The following is a 6,225-nucleotide window of genomic DNA, read 5'->3' on the forward strand; positions in this document are numbered from 1 at the left end:
GATGGGCTTACAACCTGTCATCCCATACCTAGACAGCATATCCAAACCATACTGCCTCTGTAACAACCATATCCCTCCAGGGGACCTAATAACTTCAATGCCCAGGAAGTAATGCAGCTCTCCCAAATCCTTCATTTCAAACTTCTGCTTTAAAAGCAGCTTCACATCATCAATGTCTGTGTCACTATCACCTGTAACAATTAAGTCATCCACATAGATGACTACCAGCACAATCCCTCCATCTGTTCTTTTCACATAAAGTGAAAAATCTGCATTAGAAATCTGAAATCCAATGGTAACAAGATACTGGCCTATTTTGTCTAACCATGCCTTGGGCGCCTATTTTAAGCCATACAAGGCTTTGCACAACCTGCAAACAAAATGGGGCTGTGCATCATCTTGATAACCTTTTGGTTGCATCATATAGACCTCTTCTTGCAAATCACCATGCAAGAAGGCATTCTTCACATCCATTTGATGCAAAGACCATCCTTTTGTAGCAGCCATAGCAATTACTGCTCTCACAGTTGCCATCCTTGCAACTGGACTGAAGGTTTCCTCATAATCAATGCCATATGTCTGTGCATATCCTTTGGCAACTAACCTTGCCTTATACGTGCTCACAGACCCATCGGCATTGTGCTTCACCTTATATGCCCACTTGCAGCCAATCACCTTCTTATCATGAGGCAAAGGCATCAATTCCCAAGTGTAGTTTGCATCCAAGGCTGCCATCTCCTCATCCATGGCTGCCTCCCAATTTTTCTTTCCAACTGCTTCCTTGAAGCAAGTTGGCTCTGGTTCTTCTAGGATTTTGACCATATATGCATAATGATGGGCTGAAAAACCATCATATCTCAGCCTATCAACAGGATACTTAACACGTGTGGACCTACGTGTACCTGTATCACCTCCAGGAGTCTTAATTACATTCCTGCTTTTTCTTACACCTAGAGTAACCACTGAAGGAATCCCAAGTTCCTCATCAAGGCTCATTTCTGATCCACTTGACTCTCCATCAATATGAGAGTGTCTACATGAGACATCAAAGATAGGTGGAGGGTCCACCTTCTCCTTTCCTTTACGTGGCACCACTATCTGGACTGCCATCAGTAGAACCACTAGATCGCAGTCTCCCTGTCTATGCATTGGATCCATTAGCTGAGGACTCACCAAGTCCACTCAGACTTTGTGATTGCTGTTCTACATTCACAACAGCATTGCCATTTCCTACATCTGCATCTTCTGTAACTTTTGTTGGACCATACCAACAACTCATTTCATCAAAAACAACATCTTTGCTCACTTGCATCCTACGAGTGGAAGGGTTATAACAGCGGTACCCTTTCTGCTGCAGAGAATATCCAATGAAGATGCATTTTTCTGCCTTTGGATCTAGCTTAGTTCTCCTCTCATCAGGGATATGAACATAAGCAATGCAACCAAATACTTTAAAATGTGAAATATCTGGTTTTCTGCCTGTATACTTTTCCTCAGGCATCATGCCATGGACAGCTGCAGTGGGGGTTCTATTCATAATATAGATAGCAGTTGCTACTTCTTCAGCCCAAAAATAATCAGGCATCTTCTTTTCACTTTCTTGAATCTGCAACCCCATTCTGCTGAGGGGTAGATCTGCATGAGTATTTTCTCTGAATGTCCTGCTCTTTCAAATAGTCACTGAATTCTTCTAAAAAATACTCTCCCCCTCCATCAGATCTTAGCACTTTTATTTGCATGCCCTTTTCTTTCTCAACCATAGCCCTAAAGCTTTGAAGTGGCTGAACACTTCACTTTTATGCTTCATAAAATAGACCCACACTTTCCTTGTGTGATGATCAATGAAGCTCACATAATAATGGCATCCACCAAGAGAAGCAGCTTTGGTTGTCCACACATCAGAGTGGATCACTTCCAAAGCCTTGTTGCTTACTTCAGCATTGTGTGGAAATGCATGTCTGGCTTGCTTGCCCATTTGGCATGCTTCACATACCTTTTGCATTCCATCCACTTTGAATTTTGGCAAACCTGCAACAATACCATGTGTTTGCATAGATTTCAGCCTTTGTATGTTCACGTGCCCAATGCGCTTGTGCCATATTTCAATATCTACAATGACACCTCTTCCATGTGCAAACATAGCAGCCTGCACCTTTGGGATATCCTCATCCAAGGTAAACATTCTGCCATTTCTTTTGCCTTTTGCAACCAAGCGGCACTGATTTTTCAAATCCTCAACAAAGCACCCATTAGGGTTAAATCTGACCTGCAAACCCTACTCTACCATTTGGCCAACTGAGACCAAGTTCTTGGTGATGTTTGGAACATGAAGTACATCTGACAAGTACTTTTTTCTTCCATTCCACATAGCCAATGGCACCTTACCAACTTGTGCAATTGGATGATCAGTATCATCACTTGTTTCAACATAACCTGGCTTTTCCAGGTTTTTGACATCACTGAACCACTCACCATGACTGGTCATGTGGTTAGAAGCCCCTGAATCAACAAACCATACATTTTCTTCCTAACATCTTAGGTTAGGTGATGACTACATTCCAACCAAGTCAAAAGGATAGAGAAAATGAGAAACAATATTTTCTTGAAATGGTGACAACCTTAAATGTAACATGAAAAATGACATTCAGAAACCCATATGTACATTTATACCTACTATGAATAGAACACTTCAAGAAGCAAGGGCTAGGTTTCAACAATCTTTGAATTTTCATATTTGCCAAATGACTAAACCATAATGATGTCTTCCTAACACCTCTTATCTTAACAACAATTTCCACATTCTTTGTTTTGGGTTTCAACCTTGTACAATGAATTCTCTAGCCATCATACTTAATTATCAAAATATTGTCTTGTTGAAAAATAATATCAAATCTTTCAAAAACAACCATTTTTCCCAAAAAATTTAGCATCACCTCTTCCAATTTTCTTACTATGCATTACACTACAAATGAACCCCAAAAATCTCTCTAGGTGCCTTGAATTCCCACATATACATCAAACAGCTTATCTAATCATCATATCAAACTACTTCCAACACATTAGTCCACATATCATATTGGTAGCTAAATATCACCATCATCTTTACAGAGACAAAAGAATTTCCCACTTTAGTTAGGTGTATGATGTATTTGCAATTGGAAATTTAAGAAAATAGCCAAATGAAGGATAAAGCAAAATACAAAAAGAAAGGATGAGAATAAATCAACCTCCTACCTGTTAGGAAAAGATGGCAATAGTGCAATCATTCAAAAGTACATGTGAATTTTACATTCATATTGAGATATGTTGTAAATATGTATTAAAGTGCAATTAAGATGCTCATGTGATCAAGAAAAAAACAATTCTCCAAAAGAAAGAACGAACCAAAAAACAAGTCTACATCCATCTCCAAACAATAATAGCACTTTTTTGTACCCACTTCCCAAAAGTCATATTCAAGGCCTTGAGTCTTGGTTTCTCTATGAGCAACAACCGCTTTTCTAAGGCAACAATTGTCCCTTAATTTGCATAATGTTTGACTTGGTATTGTTTAGTGCAGGTTGACTTGCCATCCTCTTCTTTATTTATGCATTCTTGTTCATAAACACTTTCTCCACATACGTAGCAATTTCTCACTAGTTTTAGAAAGGAATTCCAATCTCATCTATAAAATCCTTGGAAATCTAATTCCTTTTCTAACAGATTGCACTTATTCCTCACTAGTACCTTGTTTACATTCTCACTAGCATAAATATCAGTCTCATTCTAGCCATTGTTTCACATTGTTTTGTCTTATTTCCCACTGTACGTGTCTTGTCATTTGTAGTTTTCAAGCAATAGATGGTGCTTGTAGCCTTGAACTGCAATTGAAATGCAACAACCCTCCCTCTCCAAAGAGACTCTTTATCTATCTCAGTCATGGCAGAGGCAACATGCCTTGATAAAAAATTACGCTCCTACAATAATACTCTATTAAGATTGTGATCTCTAGGGAATGATCTACAAATTAAGGTCCAAAAGACGGATGGGACCCCCTCAAGAGGCTTCTTACATAGATTTGAATTCCCCCTTCACCCAATTGGTATTTAAGTACACTTAAAGAAATGGCATCCTAAAAAGCTTCCACATTTGTACAGCATGCATTCAATGCCAATTGAAAAAGAAGGATAAGAGTAGGAACTTGTATACTTCTATGTGAATGATGATAGTGGACCCATATGCTTGTCAATATGGCCCTTGAGGAGTTCCATTTTGGGGCAAGGTCCATATTGACAAGCACGAGAGGATGAGAGTATGCATGAGAGGGCATATGCCCCCTCATGCATAGGCATGAGAGAAGAAGGGAAGAGGAAGAGGGAATGAGGGAATGGGGATGGGGGAAGAGGGATGACAGAAGAGGAATGGGGGAAGAAGAATGGGAATGGGGAAGAGAGAGGGAATGAGGATGAATATGCAAAGACAGGGAACTCAAGGGATGGGGAAGGAGGGAAGAGGAAGAGGGATGGAGAGAGAATATGCATTGCATATGCATAAGAGGGCATTTGCACCCTCTTCATGCATAAAGGGGAAGAGTTTAGGAATGGGGGAAGGCAACGAGGGAAGGGGAGAAGAGGCCATACGCATATGCATGAGAGGTGGATATGCATGACGTGGATACGTGATTTAAAAAAAACATTTTGTGCAAATGATAGCAAGTCATACATAATCTAAAAATAAAGAACATTGCAAAATACATCATTTGAAAATACAAAATGCTAATATTAACATAATTTTAAACTAAAAACATTGCAATTCAATAATATGATTTGATAATGCAAAACATGGCATGTTAATATAATTGAAAAATAAAAAGCTTGGGTTAGGGATGATTACTTGTTGCCTAGAGGGGATGAGGAATGAAGTGGAATTCTGCAAATAAGAATCATATAGCAACAAAAGGATGGATTTCCTGAGAAGGCATATGCACATGCATATGGAACGGAAGAGGAAGAGGGAATTGGAGAAGAGGAATGAGGGAAGAGGAATGGGAATGGAGGAAGAGGAAGAGGGAATGAGGGAGCATATGCATATGCATGAGAGTGCATATGCACCCTCTCATGCATATGCATAAGAGAAGTGATGGTTTAGAAGAGGGAAGAAGTGGGGGAAGTAGAGGAGCATATGCATGAGGGAAGGAAAGGGAATAAAAGAAATGGAATGGGATGGGGAATGAGGGATGATGAAAAGGAAGAGGGATGGGGAAAAAGGCATATGCATATGAGGAAATAAGGGATGGGGGAAGAGTCATATGCATATATGAGGGAATGGACAAAGAGGTATGGGGGAAGAAGGCTAGGAACAAGAGGGAGGAGCATATGCATATGCATGAGAGGGCATCACCCTCTCATGCATATGCATGAGGGAAGGAGGAAGAGGGATGGGGGAAGGGAATGGAGGAAGAGGAAGAGGGATGGGGGAAGAGGGGTGGGGGAAGAGTTGAAATGGAATGAGGAGCATATGCATGAGGGAAGGATGAAGAGAAATGGGGGAAGGGATTGGAGGAAGACGAAGAAGGATGGGGAAATGAAGGAGCATATGTATATGCAGATGCATCAGGGGGAAGGGAAGGAAATGGAATGAGGGGAGGGAAGGGAATGATGGAATGAGAGGGCATATAAACCCTCTCATGCATATGCATTTATATATGCATATGCACATGCATAAGCAAGATGGAAGGCAATCAGGGAAGGGAAGGGAAGCTCGAATTAAATTAAACATATGCTAGTACCATATGCATATCCATGAGGGTTGCTCACAAGAACTTGAACAATTAAAAGTGCAAGGTAATACAAGGTTTTAAGGTGCTTACTTGGAAGTCAAATTGAGGTAGAAGATTGTAAAGACTAAAAACCAACCGCTTTTTAGAGAGGAGTAAAGCATGGAGGTGTCAAAGGAAGTAGAAAAGTGCAACACAAATTAGCATCTTGTCGCGAGCTAGGGTGAACCTAACCCATGCACAAAGATCCGAGATCTTGAAGGGGGGAAAGTATATCCCACTAATGCACCTATGCCACTTGTTATCATCATCATAGTGTGTACCTATCTCTATCACTCAACTTCCATAATAATTGCCTAGCTATCACCTAAGCTCATCAACTCTTTCAAGTGAGGTTTCATTGCCAGTCTAGGCATGAGACTTTTGTGTTCCATGATAAGTTTTGTGCATACTGCCAATGAGTGTACTGT

At 40.3% G+C, this 6,225-nt stretch overlaps 1 pseudogene; it reads right to left on the reverse strand.

Annotated features, from left to right (window-relative positions):
• Window positions 1-187: 187 nt before the first annotated feature.
• Window positions 188-1,312, reverse strand: LOC147888045 (uncharacterized; annotated as a pseudogene).
• Between the last annotated feature and the right edge of the window lie 4,913 nt (window positions 1,313-6,225).

Source organism: Dipteris shenzhenensis, chromosome 22, assembly GCF_047967505.1.
Source record: "Dipteris shenzhenensis isolate YYH24624 ecotype China chromosome 22, Dip_SZ_1.0, whole genome shotgun sequence".
Classification (NCBI taxonomy): domain Eukaryota; kingdom Viridiplantae; phylum Streptophyta; class Polypodiopsida; order Gleicheniales; family Dipteridaceae; genus Dipteris; species Dipteris shenzhenensis.